The sequence below is a fragment of the Muntiacus reevesi genome, chromosome 17, assembly GCF_963930625.1.
Source record: "Muntiacus reevesi chromosome 17, mMunRee1.1, whole genome shotgun sequence".
Lineage (NCBI taxonomy): Eukaryota > Metazoa > Chordata > Mammalia > Artiodactyla > Cervidae > Muntiacus > Muntiacus reevesi.
In genome coordinates this window covers 10,006,917-10,026,769 of record NC_089265.1, presented here as the reverse complement: position 1 = coordinate 10,026,769, position 19,853 = coordinate 10,006,917, and the positions used below count along the sequence as shown (strand labels likewise).

At 41.7% G+C, this 19,853-nt stretch overlaps 1 protein-coding gene and 1 pseudogene across 3 annotated transcripts in view; one reads left to right on the top strand and one right to left on the bottom strand.

The window, feature by feature from the left end:
* The window catches only part of ELP3 (elongator acetyltransferase complex subunit 3), a 121,163-nt gene that overhangs the window by 87,178 nt on the left and 14,132 nt on the right, over window positions 1-19,853 (top strand). The window lies entirely within an intron of this gene.
* LOC136148532 (latexin pseudogene) lies at window positions 13,756-14,750 on the bottom strand (annotated as a pseudogene).

Genomic DNA, 19,853 nt, shown 5'->3' with positions numbered 1-19,853 from the left:
CACTGCTCAGCGTAGATGGATTCCAGTGGGAAGGATTCTGGGAGTTTGGTAGGACATATGAACTGGCGTCTCCACTCTGCTTTTGGCCTTTCCCAAGTTCTTCCAGTTCATGGTAGTTTGTTATTTCCACGTTCCTGATCAGGACCTCCTGTTTAAGAGAACTCATGCACGTGGTTACTATTCAGGCCTGGCCAGGGTGGGCAGTTTTAGTCACTGGTTCCCCTGACAAGTTCTCTCTTGCCTCTGTTTATGATTATTATGTTCAGAATTGGGCAGAGCCGAATAGGGAAAGACTGGTGGTGCTTTGGCACAAAGAAATTTCCTGCAAGCAGTCAGGCGGAATGGAGTTTGCCAGATGAGTAATCTGTGCTCTCTCTTCCTCATGGCCTCTCCTATCTCCTCATGTGCCCTATCTTCATGGTCACCCTCCTGTACCCTATCTCCTCATGGTCTCTTGTGCTTCGTTGCCCAGTTACTCTGTCTGGGAAAATGAAATTAGATGAATGAATCTAAGAAAATCATAAGATGTAGTAATTGTCAGTATTGTTCAGAAAATTAAAATAGAACCTCGTTGCTAGTACAAGATGTTTCAAGCCAGAGTTTCTTACTCCTTAAAAATTGTTTTCAATGACTTTGTTCCTGGGGAACAGATTTCTTCCTCTGTTTGGAAGCATTCCACTTAACCTCACCTAGGGCGTCAGGTGATTGGGGAAGTGGGTGTGAAAAGTGAAGTCTGGTGTAAGTGGAGCAAAAAATAACATGACTACACCCATTCACTCGTACTCTTCAGCGTCATACCCTTACAGAATCTGCTGTTCTCAATAAGCAGCTAAAGTGGTGAAAGCCCTGATCAAGATTCAGCCTACTTTTCCCTCCAGCATTATTAAATGAAACTTAAAAAAAAAAAAAAAAAGTTGTTGCCAATCAATAAATCGATACCTTTGCCCAGATTTTAATGATTACAGTTATGAACATGTAATGACCCAGGCTCACTTAATCGATCATTTAATCTGGCTGTGGTTTTTGGCATTTTCCAGACAGATTAATAAAGCATTTTTTAATACTGCTAGCTCTCTCTATTTTTCTGTGTTACCTGGAATATTTTTTATTGACGTGTAGGTGATTTACAGTGTTGTTCTAGCTTCTGCTATACAGCAGAATGACTCAGTCATATACATACACACCTTATTTTTCATATTCTTTTCCACTATGGTTTATCCCAGGTTATTGAATATAGTTCCCTGTGCTATGCAGTAGGACCTTGCTGGTTATCTATTCTAAATGTGACCGTTCACATCTACCAGCCCCGCGCTCCACTCCACCCCTCCACCTCCCGCCTTGGCGGCCACAAGTCTATTCTCTGTGTTTTTTCTGTTACCTTAAACCCTCTAAAGAGGTGGGAATTCAATGAAGCTCACCTGATCGCTGCCAGTATTTGTAAGCAAAAAAGGTTTACTTCTCAATTGTTCAGCTTGTGGTTGACAAGAAGTCAGCCTTCCCTGGTGCCAGGAAAGGGCCAGACTGACTCAGAGCTCATTGTACATGTGCATCTGTGCATCACCTAAAATTTTAGCTGGCCTTTTCTGCCAGCAAACCGTCAGGGTTTTCAGTAGTACAGTGCTTTCCAAGCCTTACTGGTTTGTGAATCATCTGGAGATCTTGTTAAAGTGCAGATTCTGACTCGTTGGGTCTCGGTTGGAGCCTGAAGGCCTAGGTGTCTAACCGGCTCCTGGTAAGACCATTCTGATTGTCTTCAGACCACACTTTGAGTAACAGGGCTTTAGTATTCTCTTCCAAATGTAGTATTCTGTTTCAGATCACTAAGGTAAAGGTATTCTCTGTGACCCTGGCAGTGCCTGCATTCCCAAAGTCTGACATGCTGCCGTGTGATTTTCTGGCATCTGTGGGAACCTGATGAATTTTAAAACTGAAGGGCATCTGCATTCTATCACTTCTCTGCATTAGTTAATTTGCCTTCATGCTATCTATCTCTTTTTTGAAATGTTATCTGCAGAGAGGAGCCTCTGACTTGCCCGGGGACACATTCAGTTACCTGTAAGAACCTCAGTTTCTGTTTTTTGAACAGTGTCTTACTAAGTAGAAATCAGCATCTGTGCTCTTTCTAGGTTATTATTCCAATCTAAATAATAGCTCAATTTCAGATCATCTGCTTGTTGAACTTTTAAAATAACAAGAAGAGACTTGCTAAAAGATAACAGGGAAGAATCTTTCCCATTATTAGCTGTCAGAGGTAGACTACTGGATTTCTGTACGGGGGTTTCTCTTGGTCAGCAGGTTTTTACAGGAGCAGCCCTGGAAACGTGTTCTTGGTACTCAGGTGAGTGCTGTGGGAGGAAGTGGTACTTCCTGTCTCTGGTCTGTGAGCCCTCACCAGTGTCCTGTACTGAAGAATCCAGCTAGGGCCTTGACTTTCTGTTTGACCCAAGATCTGATCCCCCTTCAGATGAAAACATGAAGAACATTTACTCCGTGTGTGATGCATTGTATCTAATTTAGTAACATATTAGTGTTCTATTTGAGTTTCTGATTCAGACACCTGAGGTGTCCAGTATTCAGAGCTTCAAGGAGGGCAGATTCAAAGTGTTGGTGTTGGTTTCTAATCGTAATGTATTTCTTGGTTGCTTGTTTTCCTTCCCTCATTTGTTCAGTTGACTTTAGTCTTCCTGATTTAAGTACAATGCTGTGTGTGTGTGTGTGTGTGTGTGTGTGTGTGTGTTTTAATTAGTTTTTTTTGAAGAGTCAGTTATTCTCCATAAGTTGATCCTTAGAATGAAAACCTTATGATAGCACTGGTGCTTCTGTGCTGCATTTATTCCCAGTACTTCATTAGACGTGATGTATAAGAAGAGACACTTGGCAGGGGCGTTAAGATTCTGTTCCTGTATTGACAGCAGCTCTCCTTGTGATGATCTTGAATAATGTTGCTCGAATCTCCACAGACCTTTATTTCTTTACTAAAAATAAGTGTATTAGGTTACCACTTGCCATTCTAACAGTCTAGAATTCTGCCCCTTAAATAACTTCATCTCTTTTAGTTCTCAACAAGATCAATTGTGTTTTTACTGGTTTCATACTGAGTAGATTCTTTTATGAAACCATACCAGGAGACCCTTTAATTTCATTCATAATTAGTCTCAGTCTCATGCAGTTTGGGTATTTGATGATAGAAATGATGATAAAGTTTCCCGTAGGTAGCTGATCCTATCCATGGCATGAAGTGGATGCCGGTCCACTTCAGTCCCAACTGGTGACATTGTGATCTGTGTCCCACCTTGTTCCCCACCACCCCCTTTTCACGACCTTGTCCTTGATTTGTAAATCTGTCCTTGTTCTGGTCTGTAGGCTTTTGTATAACTCATACACAGGGGTGGCCTACATATTCTGTCCTGGCTTAACTAGCAGCTTGAAGAAGGGAGAGACAGATCGTTTATCATTCTGGTTACAGTGACTATAAGAGGCATGCATTTCTGTAGAATTCTTTTAATTACATTCTGATTCATTATGATTTCCCTTTATCTTGCCAGCAGATTGTTTCTGTTACTTGGATTTATAGTCTTTGATTCTGCCTCTGGACAATATGACTAACTACACAGTAGATCTGATTTGAATCACTAGTCAGAAAGACTCCTATATTCTGTTTTTCCATATTAAAATACAAATTGTTTTTTATTTGTTGTCTCAATATATTTCGTTTATAAAAGGTCCATGTTGTGTATTTCACAGCTGATTTATAAAAGATTAACTTGATATCTACATGAGAAAATTGAAAACCCATTTATCAACATCAAATGAAACACTGTCTCAAAGTGTCTTTTTTTTTTTTTTTTTTTTTTAATATTTATTTGGCTGTGCTGAGTCTTAGTTGCGGCACGTAGGATCTTTGATCTTCCTTGTGGTATGCAGGATCTTTTTTTTTTTTTAAGTTGGGGTATGTAGCTGTGGAATGTGGGGTCTAGTTCCCTGACCAGGTATCAAACGTGGGCCCCCTACATTGGGTATGTGGAGTTTTAGCCCCTGGACCACCAGGGAAGTCCCTCAAAGTGACTTTTAAGTTTATTCATTCTGCCTAAGTATATAAAATTGTCTTGGTAAACTGTGTGTTTTCAAATTAACCATCAACTCTAAATGCTAAAGCAATGATGAATTTCTTAATACCAGAATCGCTGCATTTCTGGAGTGTCTCCTGTATGCAGGGGCCCAGGGCTGAGAGGGCAGATAGAGGAAGGAGGAGATGATGCCCTGCCTCTGTAGCACGTGGACCAGAGCAGCCCACTCAGCCTTCACCCTGCAACTTGTCCATAACTGCAGAGAAAGACAGGTTTTTCCCTACTTAGACTATTTCTCAACTCAGGATTAGCTGCTTCAGCATGAGAAAATAATCTTTTTCTACATATAAAAATGGGTAAATCAGTAGTATGAGAGTAATCAGCTTATGAAATAATATGCAGGCAGGAAATAATAGTTAATCACTGCTAAATACCCAAGCAATTAATTAGTCCCTATTAAGTCCAAGTGTTAGAGTATCTTTCATCAACTTACTCATGTTGCTTCTATCAACATCCATTTGTTTAAGATGAACAAATCGTATCTACTTGAAAGCCATGATGTTTATCTACTTGGATGATCACCTTTCTCTCCTTTAAAAATGTTAGGATGGAGCAGTTTCTCTTCCCCCTCTCATAGTGTCAAGTGCAGAGATTTATACTGTAGAACCTAACCGTAACATTTGAAATGCCATCACTAATAATCACCATGGAAACTGGAGATCTCTGATGTCACACTGCCCGTACCATTTTTGAAAGGGCAAATATAACTGTCAATAGCCACTCTTTAAAAAGCCACTTAATACCCCCAACAAAATGACCTTTCTTCCTTTAGGCAGTTTTGGCTAGGTTTCAGATCCAATCGTGTTCCTTTTTAATTTTGCCAGGCTAATTGCTATGCATCAAGACGGACAGCTATTCCCCAAGCTCCCCCCACTACCTTCGTCATAAGCAGTATCCTATTTGTGTTCTTTCAAGTAGAAAATTAACATGGCCATTGGCCAAGAATTGCACCAGGCTGACGGATCAAACAATGATGATGAGAAATGAGGAAAATATCAGATTGTTTGATGACAGAAATCACTGAAGTCAGAGATCGATAGCCATTTTGTTTCAACCTATTAAAAAGGCAAAGAAGAGGGCAGGGGAGGCGAGTTTAAATATGTGATGAGCAGACTGAGTCACTGGGGGGATACGATTGTTCTAGATCGTGGAGCTCAGAGGCACACGACTCCACAGCCATGTCTGCAATCCCAACTAGTGAAAAGCATCATTGTGCCTGAGACTTACAGCGTCTGGTATGGCTTCCTGGAACTGAAATGAATGGTCTTGTGCCCCAGAAACACTGATTAACAAAATAATACTTGGGCAAAAGGTAACAATCATTTTGTTTCACTGGCCAGTGTTCCAGGCTGCACATGTCTCCCTCAGTTAGAGGTAAAGGTAGTTTTGTGCTTTGCATTATTATCTAGTTGAAAAAAAGGGTACATTTGTAACTAGATCTGTCTGGTAATGGACTCATAATCATTACTAAAATGCCTGGAAAAGCATTTCCTCATTTTGGCTCACCTATTTGCTAATGGACACAGGAAGCTTGCCAAATGCAAACCAGTATGTGCCACGTGTGTTAATATAGGCCTTCTCAGGAAGGAAGGGGAAAAGACTGTTTCATCTTTTCTAACTTCATAATAATTTATCCCTTTACAGTTTTTTCATAAATTATTCCCTGTGTGTAAGTTGATCAGTCGTGTCCAACTTTTTGCAACCCCGTGGACTGTGGTCCACCAGGCTTCTCTGCCCATGGAATTCTCCACGCAAGATTTCTGGAGTGGATAGCCATTTCCTTCTCCAGGGGATCTTTCCAACCCAGGGATCAAACCAGGTCTTCTGCATTGCGGGCATATTCTTTATCATCTGAGCCACCAGGGAAGTCCAAATTATTTCCTAATACTTCCTTAATGAAATGCATACCGTTAGGGTTCTGTATATTCCTCCTCCTCGTTCATTTTGCGACGTTAACAGCAATCATACCTAATGTTTTTTTGGTGCGTGTTCCACTGGGATTGTGCTGTGGTGGTGAATACCTTTCTTTTCAGAAACAACAGGTACAACATAAAATACTGCTTTACTACAACAGCTTGATTAATTTCAGCATCATTATTAACCAGACTAGCATTGATGACACAGAATACTCTTGCTTGATACCACATTAGCTAAATGCTTGCTCAGTGGTGTCTGTAAAGCAGCTGGACTGTGGAGGCATTGTCGCATAGCTCTCTTCAGGACTCTCTATTCCTTGACTTGATGTTTATTCATTTATTCATCTATTCATTTATAGACGAATCAGGTACCAGTTATACAGTGTATTGTACATCGAGTGCATTGGACCCGTCCCACAGTTGTTGGCATCACATGATTGTATTAATTAACGTTTTTTCAGATATTCCCAAATAGGCCACTAGTCAGCTTCCACTGTTTGGATCTTGCAGGCAACTGAATTTTTGGTGAAGTTTCCTAGGCAGGGGCACTTCCCATGTGGTGCTGGAGGTAAAGAACCTGCCTCCCAGTGAAGGATACATTAGAGACCTGGGTCCAATCCCTGGGTCGGGAAGATCCCCTGGAGAAGGGAATGGCAACCCATCCCAGTATTCTAGCCTGGCGAATCCCATGGACAGAGGAGCGTGGCAGTCCGTATGGTTTCACAGAGATGGACACGACTAAAGCAACTTAGCAGGCAAGCACCTTGGTCCATGTGTGGTGGGATAACAGGTTCCTCGGCAGAAGCTAGTGATGCCAGTGGAGATGCCAACATGGGAGCAATAGGATGCAGCAGGTGCTAGTGCTCTTCCCAGGTCCACGCTGTTGAGTCTTGTGTCGCGAAAACGTGGGCCTGAAAGTCTCGCAAGATAACCTTGCTAATTTAGTTGACACATGTACGTTTGTAGACTTTTCCTCCCCATTCTTGTTCCTCTTTGTTTATGGATATTGGGAATGATCGCTGTATACTTCTGCTCCGGTAGAGGAACAGAGTTAGAGTGTATGGTTCCTAAGAATATTCCTGAGTAGTCTAGGAACTTTGATATAAAGGTTTGCTTTTTTTGTTACATGCTTCACAGGCCCTTTTCTGAGGAAGGACACCTTCCTCAGAAGTCTAGCCTGCACTGGTCACCATCTGCTGTCTGGCACAAAGGCTCTTTTATAGTTCGTTGCAGTGTTAACTCCTAATCACTGTAACATTTGTGTGATTAGTAGTGTTCTTTTCTCTGAGTGTTTGACATTGCTCTAACCCATTCAGTTTGATAAAGCTCTTCTCTTTGGGATCAGTTAGAGGCAGGGATTTGGCAAATTCTTGCCGGTTGGATAAGCAGATAACTAAATAATGCTGGAAAATACTGATGCTGCCTTTTTAGTGGCCGCCAAGATACTGATATTATGGAGCCTCTTAGCTGGGACATTTCTGATTTCAACAGGACATCGTTGTTGTTTTCCAGTCAGTAAGTCATGTCCAACTCCATGCGACCTCACAGACTGCAGCACACCAGGCTCCTCTGTCCTCCAGGAGATTTGCTCAAACTCACATCCATTGCCTCTATGATGCTGTCTAACCACCTCATCCCCTTCTTTGTTGTTCAGTCGCTCAGTCATGTCCAACTCTTTGCGACCCTGTGGACTGCAACACACCAGGCTTCCCTGACCTTTACCATCTCCCAGAGTTTGATCAAACCCATGTCCATTGAGTCAGTGATGCCATCCAACCATCTTGCCCTCTGTTGTCCCCTTCTCCTCCTTCCCTCAGTCTTTCTCAACATCAGGGTCTTTTCCAGTGAGTCAGCTCTTCATATCAGGTGGCCAAAGTATTGGAGCTTCAGCTTTAGCACCAGGCCTTCCAATGAATATCCAGCATTGCTTTCCTTTATGATTGACTGGTTTGATCTCCTTGCTGTCCAATAGACTCTCAAGAGTCTTCTCCAGCCCCACAATTCGAAAGCATCAATTCTTCAGCATTCAGCTTTCTTTATGGTCCAACACTCAACATCCATAATGACCACTGGAAAAACCATAGCTTTGACTATACAGACCTTTGTCGGCAAAGTGATGTCTCTGCTTTTTAATAAACTATCTAGGTTTGTCATAGCTTTTCTTCCAAGGAGGAAGCGTCTTCTAATTTCGTGGTTACAGTCACCGTCCACAGTGATTTTGGAGCCCAAGAAAATGAAATCTGACACTGTTTCCACTTTTTCCCCATCTGTTTACCATGCAGTGATGGGACTGGATGCCATGATCTTCATTTTTTGAATGTTGAGTTTTAAGCCAGCTTTTTCACCCTCCTCTTTTACCTTCATTAAGAGGCTCTTTAGTTTCTCTTCACTTTCTTTTTTTTTTCCCTTTTTTTCCTCTTCACTTTCTAACTGTTGCTTCTTGTCCTGTACACAGGTGTCTCAGGAGGTGGGTAAGGTGGTCTGGTATTCCCATCTCTTTAAGAGTATTACACAGTTTGTTGTGATTCACAAAGACTTTAGCGTAGTCAATGAAGCAGAAGTAGATTTTTTTGGAATTCCCTTGCTTTTTCTATGATCAGGCACATATTGGCAATTTGATCTCTGTTTACTCTGCCTTTTCTAAATCCAGGTTGAACATCTGCAAGTTCTCTATTCATGTACTGCTAAAGCCTAGCTTGAAGAATTTTGAGCATAATCTTGCTAGCATGTGAAATGATTGTAATTGTATGGTAATTTGAACATTTTTCAGCATTGCCCTTCTTTGGGATTGGAATGAAAACTGACCTTTTCCAGTCCTGTGGCCACTGCTGAGTTTTCCAAAGTTGCTGGCATGTTGAATGCAGCACTTTCACAGCATCATATTTTAGGATTTGAAATAGCTCAACTGGAATTCCATCATCTCTGCTAGCTTTGTTGGTAGGAATGCTTTCTAAGGGCCACTTGACTTCACACTCCAGGTTGTCTGGCTCTAGGTGAGTGACCACACCATCGTGGTTATCTGGGTCATTAAGACCCGTTTTGTACAGTTCTTCTGTGTATTCTTGCCATCTCTTCTTAGTATCTTCTGCTTTCGTTAGGTTCATATCATTTCTATTCTTTATTGTGCCCATCTTTGCATGCAGTGTTCCCTTGGTATCTCTAATTTTCTTTAAAAGATTGCTAGTCTTTCCCCATTCTGTTGTTTTCCTCTCTTTCTTTGCATTGTTCACTCTAGAAAGCTCTCTTATCCCTCATTGCTATTCTCTGGAACTCTGCATTCAGCTCAGTGTATCTCTCCCTTTCTCCTTTGCCTCTCAAGTCTCTTCTCTTCTCAGCTGTTTTTAAAGCCTACTCAGATGACCGCTTTGCCTTCTTGCATTTCTTTCTTGGGAATGGTTTTAGTTACCACCTCCTATATAACGTTATGAACCTCTGTCCATAGTTCTTCATTCAGACACTCTACCAGAGCTAATCCTTTGAATCTATTTGTCACCTCCACTGTAAAATCATAAGGGATTTAGGTCATACCTGAATGCCGTTGTGGTTTTCTCTACATTCTTCAATTTGAGCCTGAATTTTGCAATAAGGACCTGATTATCTGTGCCACAGTCAGCTTGAGGTCTTGGTTTTTGCTGACCTGTATAGAGCTTCTCCATCTTCGACTGCAAAGAATCTAATCCATCTGATTTCAGTATTGACCATCTGGTGATGTCCATGTGTAGAGTCGTTCTCTTGTGTCCTTGGAAGAGGGTGTTAGCAAACATAGCAATGACCAGTGCATTCTCTTGGCAAAACTCAGTTAGCCTTTGCCCTGCTTCATTTTATATCCAAGGCCAAACTTGCCTGTTACTCCAGGTATCTCTTGACTTCCTACTTTTGCATCCAGTCCCTTATGAAGAAAAGGACATCTTTCTTTGGTGTTAGTTCTAGAAGGTCTTGTAGATTTTCATAGAATTGTTCAACTTCATCTTGTTCAGCATTAGTGGTTGGGGCGTAGACTTGGATTATTGTGACATTGAATGATTTGCCTTGGAAACAAACCAAGATCTTTCTGTTGTTCTTGAGATTGCACCTAAGTACTGCATTTTGGACTATTTTATTGCTTATGAGGGCTACTCCATTTCTTCTAAGGGATTCTTGCCCACAGTAGTAGATATAATGGTCATCTGAATTAAATTCTCCCATTCCCATCCATTTTAGTTCACTGATTCCTAAAATGTCAATGTAAACTCCAATTTACCTTGATTCATAGACCTAACATTCCAGATTCCTATGCAATATTCTTCTTTACAGCACTGGACTTTACTTCCATCAGCAGACACATCCAGAACTGGGCATCATTTCCACTTTGGCTCAGCCTCTTCATTCTTTCTCGAACTATCTCTCTGCTCTTCCCCAGTAACATACTGGACACCTACCAACCTGGGGGGCACTTATCTTTCAGTGTCATATCTTTTTGCGTTTTCGCACTGTTCATGGGGTTCTCAAGGCAAGAACACTGGAGTGGTTTGCCATTCCCTTCTCCAGTGGACCACGTTTTGTCAGGGACAGACGTGCAGGGACATGCCCTTCAGCCACTCCACGTAAGGACATGCCTGGTGCCCTGGTTTTCCCACTGCTGGTCTTCGTTGAGCATGTAAACCTTCACTGGCCGTCGGGTGTCGATCAACGTGCAGCCCGAAGTCAAGGCATATCAGCCTAGCTTAAACTGTTGTCTTGAACCAGTGGCTCACATTTCCAAGACCTTAGGTGATGGATTTAGATTTTAGCTTGTGGCCACAGGATGATGTTTGCTTATGCACCTCACTACCTCCCGAACCTTCCACTTACTCAGGTTGTCCATTTGGTAAAGGACCCACTGATGTTTGGTACACCAGTCAGAAGCCCCAGGTTTATACCCCGTGTGGTCTGTTAGCTCTTACTGCAAATCCTAATAATTAGTAGTTGTCATTTATTACAGAGGAACACATCACCCCAAAATTTAGTGGCTTAAAACAACCATTTTATTTGTTCAGTGATCCTGTGAGTCAGAAATTCAGCAGGGCATAGAGGAGATGGCTTGTCTTTGTTCCGTGATGTCCAGGGCCTCAGCCGCAGTGGCTTAAATGGTTGGCAGCTGCTGCGGTGACGCATCTGGAGTCTCTTCTAGGTGGCAGCAAATGTGCTCGACTGAGACTGTCAACACGAGCACCTTGATTTTTCTCCCACATGCTTGAGCTTCTCCTGGCATGAAGGTTGGCCTCTAAGAGGCTTATAAGTTGTAGAACATCTTATGTGCATTATTTATGGCTGTGTAACTTTTTAAAAAACCACAGATCTTAGTAACTGAAAACAAGAGTTATTTCACAGTCTTCATAGGTCAGGAATCTCGAAGGACTCCAGCTGGGTGCCTCTGGCCCAGAGCATCTCATAAAGCTGCAGTTAGGGTGTCAGCCAGGGCTATAACTTCAAAGATTCAACTGGGGTTGAAGGGTCCACTTCCAAGTTCGCTGTGTGGTCTTTGGCAGGCTTCAGTTCCTCACCGGCTGCTGGTCTCAGGGCCAGCGTTCCTCCCTAGGGCATGTGACCATCTCTTTAAGGCTGCTCATCACGTAGCTACCTGCTTCCCCTAGCAGAGTGATCACAGAGACAGATCGCTTTGAGGTGGAAGCCCTGGTCTTCATAACTTGGTCTCAAAAGAGAGCCAGTGAGTTCACCCCACCTTCAAAGAGAAGAGATTGTACATGACTGTGACTGCCAGTAGATTGTGAACTTTGAGGGTCATTTTATTTTTTGTTACTCACTTATGTATTTATTGGCTGTGCTGGGTCTTTGTTGCTGCACCGGCTTTTCTCTCATTGCAGTGAGCGGAGGGGCTTCCCTCTAGTTGCTGTGTTCAGGCCTCTCATGTGGTGGCTCCTCTTCCTGCGGAGCACGGGCTCTCAGCCTGCAGGCTTCAGTCGTGGCAGCGTGTGGGATCTCCCCGCATCAGGGATCAAACATGTGTCTCCTGTACTGGCAGGCAGATTCTCTACCGCTGAGCCACCGGGGAAGTCCTGAGGGTCACTTTACCTGCCACGATGTGGCTTCTGCCCCATTCTGCTGGTTAAGGAAGTCATTGGGCCAGCCCAGAGTTAAAGGGAAAAGAAAAAAAAAATGCCACTTCTCAAAAAGACAGGATCTGGTAGTGGCTATATTTGGATACTAAGTGATCAAATACATTTTTATTAACTTGTGATTAACAGGCATCCAGTCCCTTTCCACAGGAGACTTCATTTAACCTTCTCCCAGGATGGCCTCTCTTTGGGCACACCTGGATTCAAAGGTTCTAGTCTTAATCCTGATATGAAGATTTTCATACAGCCATCGCGGCAGCACAGTTACACCTAACTCGGTCCTAAGCAGAATCTGGCAGGCGGGCTCCACAGGTCACACCTGCATCTGACCTTTGTCTGCCATCTCTTCCATGAAGATATTACTCTGTTTCCCCCTACAGGCCTGTCTAAAGATCTGTGATGTTGACCTTTTATGTCTTCCTCCTAGGTTATGGAATATAAAAGACCAGTTTTGGACCAAGGGTGCCTGCCTTCCCTAGGGAGATCTGACCCTAATCCACATTCCTTCCTTCCCGTAAAAAACTGAAGATAGTTAATGCACCCACGTTTGAGAAAGTAGTAAATTGTATATACTAACATAAAATTTGTCGTTATAACAGTTTTAAAGTATAGGGTTCAGTGGCATTAGTTACATTCATGGCGTTGGGCAACCATCACCCCTATTTTCAAAACATTTTCATCACTCCAGGCAGAAACGCTATACTTATTAAGCAGCAATTTCCAATTCCCCCATCTCCCAAGCCCCTGGTAAGTTCTAATCTACTTTCTGTCTCTATGAAATGGAATCATACAACATATGTGTTTTCGTGTCTGGCTTATTTCACTTAGCATAATGTCTTCAAGGTTCAGCCATGATATACACATACACACACATACACACACTTACACTTCTGGGTTGTCTCCATCTTTTGGCTATTGTCAATGATGTTGCTATCATATTGACATGAATATCTATTTGAGTCTCTGCTTTCGGTTCCTTTGTGCCTCTATCCAGAAGTGAGGTTGCTGGACCACTGGTCCTTCTGCTTAACTTTCTGAGGAATCGCCAAGTCGTTTCCTACTGCTGCTGCATTATTTGATTTCCCATCAGCAGTGCTCAAGGGTTGCATTTTCCCCACATCCTCGTCTGTGCTTATCTTCCTTTATTTTTATAGCCATCCTAATGAGTGTGAAGCAACGCTGTACTTGTGGCTTTGACTTACATTCCCGTAATGACTAAACTGACGTCGAACATCTTTGTGTGTGCTTCTTTGTGTGTGTCCTTTTTAAAACTATTCAAATCCTTTGCTCATTTTGTAATGGGGTCATTGTCTTTTTGTTGATGAGCTGTAAGAATTTTTAATACTTGCTGGCTACTAGACTCTTAAATGATCTGTGATTTACAAATATTTTCTCCCATAGATATTCATAAAGATAGTAGTCTGTAGTTTTCTTTATAGGGTTTGCCTGGCTTTGATATCATGGTTTTGTTAGCATGTTAGTTTTTGATATCATGGTACATTTTTTGGATTTTTTGGGGAAGGATTAGTGGTAATTTTTGGTGCTAACACTAGGTTATCCAGTGTGTTGGTGTACATACTTTTTTTTTTTTTTTTTTTTTTTTTTTTGAGGCTGGAATTAAAGGCTTTTATTAGGGGTATACATGGCACTGTTACTGTTGATAAGACACTTTGACACTGTGACGCGCTTTATTATGGAAGCTATATAGTTCTGTACTGTAATCAGGCCATTTATAGATAATGACACTTTTGGGATTTGTCTAACCCCTTAAGCTAGTTATCAGTGAAGACTGGTATACAGGTCATCATTAACAAGCGTGTTTACACTTTATCCAGTGTTATGGTCCTTGTTTATTCCAATTGTGCTTCCTTTGGCAGACGGCTATTATGTTTTACTTTAGTACCATATTGTGGATGCCAGAGAACTTGCATTTGCCAAGGAATAATCTCCTGAGATGCAATGTCATGAAGGAGAATAGTGTAGTCTAACTCGATGAAGTCATCATTTCTTTGCACTTGCTTGACAGTTTGAATTTTTGCCATTTTATACCATGTGTTTTCAGTAGAATTTTGCCATATTATATAACCACTGGCAACCCAGGCTAAATGTCGAACTGGCTTCATTTCTGGAGGTACATTTCCAAAACTGTCTGGAATATTTTGTGCTTCTAGTGGTTCCTTCATGGACTTGAGTCTTTGATAAAATGTATTATCTTCTTCATCTGGGTTTTTTCCAATTTCTCCTTCAAATGTGAAGTTGACTTCTGGTGTAGTATCTTGTCCCATTGGAGGGTACAGTACTTCAGCTGTGCAGTTCACTGTAACTTCTTTTTGGATAATTTCTTCCACAGAAAACTTAAGGCGATACTTATGTCCTCTTCCTGGAATATCCTCCAGGCTGGCTTGCGTGACTGTCTGCACCAGAAACACCTTGTGCGGGGTCCCCTGCTGGTAGTTGATGCAGCTCTCGACCACCGAGGCCGCCCTGGCGGCCGGGTAGTGGGTCGGAGGGATTTCCATTCTTGCGGAGTCTTGGCTGGGCTGGCGAGCGTCCGCGTCCCCGTCCTGCCTGCTGCCGGGCAGCCCGGCCGGAAAAGCCCTCCCGCCGCCTGGGGGCCGGGCGAGGGCTGGGGCGGGGTCAGCGGCTCCTTCCCGCTCTCTCCTTCCCTCCTTCCGATTCTGAAAGCGGCCGCCTACATACATATTCTTATTGTTATTCATACTCTCATAATTCTTTTTCTTGCCGTAAAGTCAATACTAATGTTTCCTCTTTCTAATTTTAGCAATTTGAGTCTTTTTTTTTCCTTTGTACTTTCTTCCCCATACTTTATATGATTTCAGTCTTTTAAAATTTATTAATACTTGCTTTATGGTCTGATAACATAATCAAACTTGGAAAATGTTCTGTATCCACTGTGGAAAATGTCTATTCTGCTGTTGCTGGGTGACATGTTTTGCTAGGTCTCATTGGTTTAGTGTTGTTCAAGGCCTCCATTATTGAAGATGTGTCATGAAGACTCCAGCTCCTGTTGCAGAACTGAGTCTCCTTTCAGGTCTGTCCATTTTTGCTTCAGATACTTTGGGACTCTGTTGTTAGGTGTGTATATATAGTTTTTAAACCTTGATGAACTGAACTTTTTTTTTTTTTTATCAATTTGTGACTATAGCCTGGCAGACCACAGTCTACGGAGTTGCAGAGTCGGACACGACTTAAGCAACTTAGCATGACTTACGTCACTTAGCATAGTGTCCTCAAGGCTCATCTGTGTGGTTGCAAATGGTGTAGAAGTAGCTTTCCTCCTTTCTTATGACTGAAATATATTTCAGGGTGTAATTTTTTTTTTTTTAACCCATTACCCATTGACAGACACTTAGGTCATTTCCATATCTTGGCTATTTGAATAATGCTACCAATAAATATGGGTGTGCCTATATCTCTTCAACAGCCTGTTTTTATTTCTTTGGGGTATATATCCAAGTATGGAGTTTTCTGGATAACATGGTAATTCTAAATTTGGGAGGAACCTCCTTGTGGTTTTCCATGGTGGCTATACTGACTTCCACTTCAATAGCGGTATGTATACAACACTTGGAGAAGGAAATGGCACCCCACTCCAGTATTCTTGCCTGGAGAATCCCATGGATGGAGGAGCCTGGTGGGCTGCAGTCCATGGAGTCGCTTGGATACGACTTTCTTTCTTTCTTTCTCTTTTCTCAGTATCCTCACCAGCACATGTTATCTTTTGTCGTCTTCATGGTGGTCATATGGTTTTGACTTGCATTTCCATGATGGTTGGTGGTGTTGAACACCTTTTCATTTACTTATTGACCTTTTGGATAGCATCCTTGGAAAAAGGATGTTTCTTTAGTTCTTCTGCCCATTTTTAAAATGATTGTTTTTTGTTATCAGCTTGTATGAGCTTTGATATATTGTGTGTAATAACCCCTTATCCAATATATGGTTTGCAGATACTTCCGTTCTGTAGGTTGCCTTTTCATCTTGCCAGTTATTCCTTTTGCAGTGCGGAGCCTTTTTAGTTTGATGCAGTCCCACAGGGTGGCTTTTGCTTTAGTTGTCTGTGCACCTTTAGTTCTTTGTCCGTGGTTCCCTTTATCTCCTTGAAGGTAATTAATAGTCGACTTTGCCTAGTAATTCCAGCACCTAAGATCCCTCACACATAGTTTCTGTCATCTTCTCTTTTTCTTGTGAATGAGCCTTCCTTTCCTGTCTTTGGTAGTGAAAAAGTGAAAGTTGCTCAATCATGTCCAACTCTTTGGGACCCCATGGACTATACAGTCCATGGAATTCTTCAGGCCACAATATTGGAGTGGGTAGCCTTTCCCTTCTACAGGGGATCTTCCCAACCCAGGGATTGAACCCAGGTCTCCTGCATTGCAGGCAGATTCTTTACCAGCTGAGCCACAAGGGAAGTCTTTGGTATGCTTTGCAATTTTCTGTTTAGAACCACACACACTCAACAATAATAAAAGTCAGATTCTGTCCTTACTCAGGGATTGCCCTTGAGGGCTGAGTCATCCATTAGTATTTTTTTCAAACTATTTTTGCAAATTTGGTATTCTTTGTTGCAAGTGGTCACTGAAATTTCTGTTTCACTATCTCTGCAGTGGGCCTGTCACCTGATAGGGATTTCCTTAAAATGTCTGGACCTTAAAAAGAGGGGTAGTGGATTTGTAACGGTACCTACTTTAAAGATCTTCAAATCTTAAATAGATACCGTTACTGTCCACTCTGGCTCCAGCTGGCCACTGGAATGTGGTAGGTGGTTCTCTCTGCTGCCCTTCTACCAAATTCAGCAGCTTCTCCTTCATCAAGCACGCCCCTGGTTGCCGTAAGTACCTTGTCAGGTTCTGGTGTCCCCAAATAGTTGACTTTAAGTGTTTTTCAGCTACTGGTTATTTCAGTAGAGGGACTAAATTATAGAATTTTCTACTCTGCCATTTTCCTTCTTAAAATCTACCTTTTTTAGAAAAGGCTATAAATAGAAAGGATCCTTCTTCCTACCTGGTCTTTATCTTCCTGCCTGGGCTTTAACATGGCAGTTTTTAACTCTGCAGAAACACACTGATGATCCGGGTCATGAACAAAGTAGTGGGAAGGACCTGTGACCTCACAGACTTTCTGTGCTGGTGGAAACAGAGCCGCTGACTTTTGAATTGGATGACTGTAGGCCCTCCTGTGAAGTCATCAGACCCCCTGTGAAGAATAAACCGAAGAGCTATGGGATAACCCTCCAGCTTCACCCTATTTTAAGTTACCACAGTAGCTTCTATGTAGTCCCTACACCTGCTTTATAAGTTCCCTGGTTTTAATCTTGGTTCATTTTTACTTTGTTGTCTTGGTATGGTCATTTCAAAACAGATGACAACATTTAGGTTGCTGGGTAACCGATTGAATCTCATCTCCTAAGATACTCTGTATGTATATCTTCCAAGATACTCTCTGATGGAGAATAAATGTGCTGTGTTAATCACTTGTGATAACCAACTACTTTGAAGAGCTAAGATTATATGTGGGTAACCTACTAAGAGTTTCTTTTTAACAGAACAGGAAAAAAAAATTATCTTTGAAAGATGCAGGGTCATTGAGTTAATTGGCTCCTTTTCAACCAAAAGAAAAACGTTTTCAAGCAAAAAAGAAAAGGTTCAAAAGAAAAACCTTTCCCCAACTGTGATATCAGTGTGTATTGCTGAAGAGTGAAATATCACCATCCTACTAAGAGATCAATGAGATGTAATAAACTCTCATTTCAGTAGCAAATAAATGAAACTAATGAATATAGTTTCCTTGCATTAATGCCGCTAGTCATATATCAAGCACTCGATAAATGGTTGATTAATTGAACCCAAAAGCAATTAAAAGTTTTTTGAGTTTGTTTTTATTTCACTGATTTTTTTTTTAATTAAGTGATCATGAATCATTATCTCAATCTTTTGTATATAATCAGGAAAATCTGAAATTTAAGTATCAAAGGATAGATTTAGCGTATTTTCTCACTTTTTTCAACTTTGGCTCTAGGAATATGATGTGGGCTCAATTTTAATTCAGTAAAACACATAGCTAGCTGTGAAACACAGCCCCATGTAGTAAAAAGACAAGGTAGTAAAAAGACAACGGTAGTGTCAAAGAGCAGGAAAGAACTTCCAGGTTTCTAACTAATTTTCTTCAAACATGAAAATGTCTACATTATTCAGTTCAGTCGCTCAGTGTTTCCAACTCTTTGTGACAACATGGACTGCAGCATGCCAGGCTTTGCTGTCTATCACCAACTCCTGGAGATTACTCAAACTCATGTCCATCAACTCTGTGATGTCATCCATCCACCTCATCCTCTGTCGTCCCCTTCTCCTGCCTTCAGTCCTTCCCAGCATCAGGGTCTTTTCCTGTGAGTTAGTTCTTCACATCAGGTGGCCAAAGTATTGGAGTTTCAGCTTCAGCATCAGTCCTTCCAATGAATATTCAGGACTGATTTCCTTTAGGATGGACTGGTTGGATCTCCTTGATGTCCAAGGGACTCTCAAGAGTTTTTCCCAACACCGCAGTTCAAAAGCATCAATACTTCAGCACTCAACTTTCTTTATGGTCCAACTCTCATATCCATACATGACCACTGGAAAAACCATAGCTTTGACTAGACGGATCTTTGTTGGCAAAGTAATGGCTCTGCTTTTTAATATGCTGTCTAGGTTGGTCATCACTCCTTCCAAGGAGCAAGCATCTTTTAATTTCATGGCCACAGCCACCATCTGCAGTGATTTTGGAGCCACAAAAAATAAAGCCTGTCACTGTTTCCATTGTTTTCCCATCTATTTGCCATGAAGTGTTGGAACCAGATGCCATGATCTCAGTTTTCTGAATGTTGAGCTTTAACCCAGCTTTTTCACTTTCCTCTTTCACTTTCTTTTTTTTTTTTCCTCTTTCACTTTCATCAAGAGGCTCTTTAGTCCTTCTTTAGTCTTTCTGCCATAAGGGTGGTGTCATCTGCATATCTGAGGATATTGATATTTCTCCCGGCAATCTTGATTCCAGCTTGAGCTTCATCCAGCCCAGCATTTCTCATGATGTACTCTGCATATGAGTTAAATAAGCGGAGTAACAATATATAGCCTTTATGCACTCCTTTCCTGATTAGGAATCAGTCTGTTGTTCCATGTCCAGCTGTAAATGTTGCTTCTTGACCTGCATACAGATTTCTCAGGAGGCAGGTCAGGTGGTCTGGTATTACCATTGCTTTAAGAATTTTCCAGTTTGTTGTGATCCACACAGTCAGAGGCTTTAGCATAGTCAATAAAGTAGAAGTAGATGTTTTTGTGAAGCTCTCTTGCTTTTTGAGTGATCCAACGGATGTTGGCAATTTGATCTCTGGTTCCTCTGCCTTTTCCAAATCCAGCTTGAATATCTGGAAGTTCTCGGTTCACGTACTATTGAAGCCTTGCTTGGAGAATTTTGAGCATTACTTTACTAGAGTGTGAGATGAGTGCAATTGTGCGGTAGTTTGAGCATTCTTTGACATTGGAATGAAAACAAACTGACCTTTTCCAGTCCTGTGACCACTGCTGAGTTTTCCAAAGTTGCTGGCATATTGAGTGCAGCACTTTCACAGCATCATCTTTTAGGATTTGGAATAACTCAACTGGAATTCCATCACCTCCACTAGCTTTGTTCATAGTGATAATTACTAAGGCCCGCTTGACTTC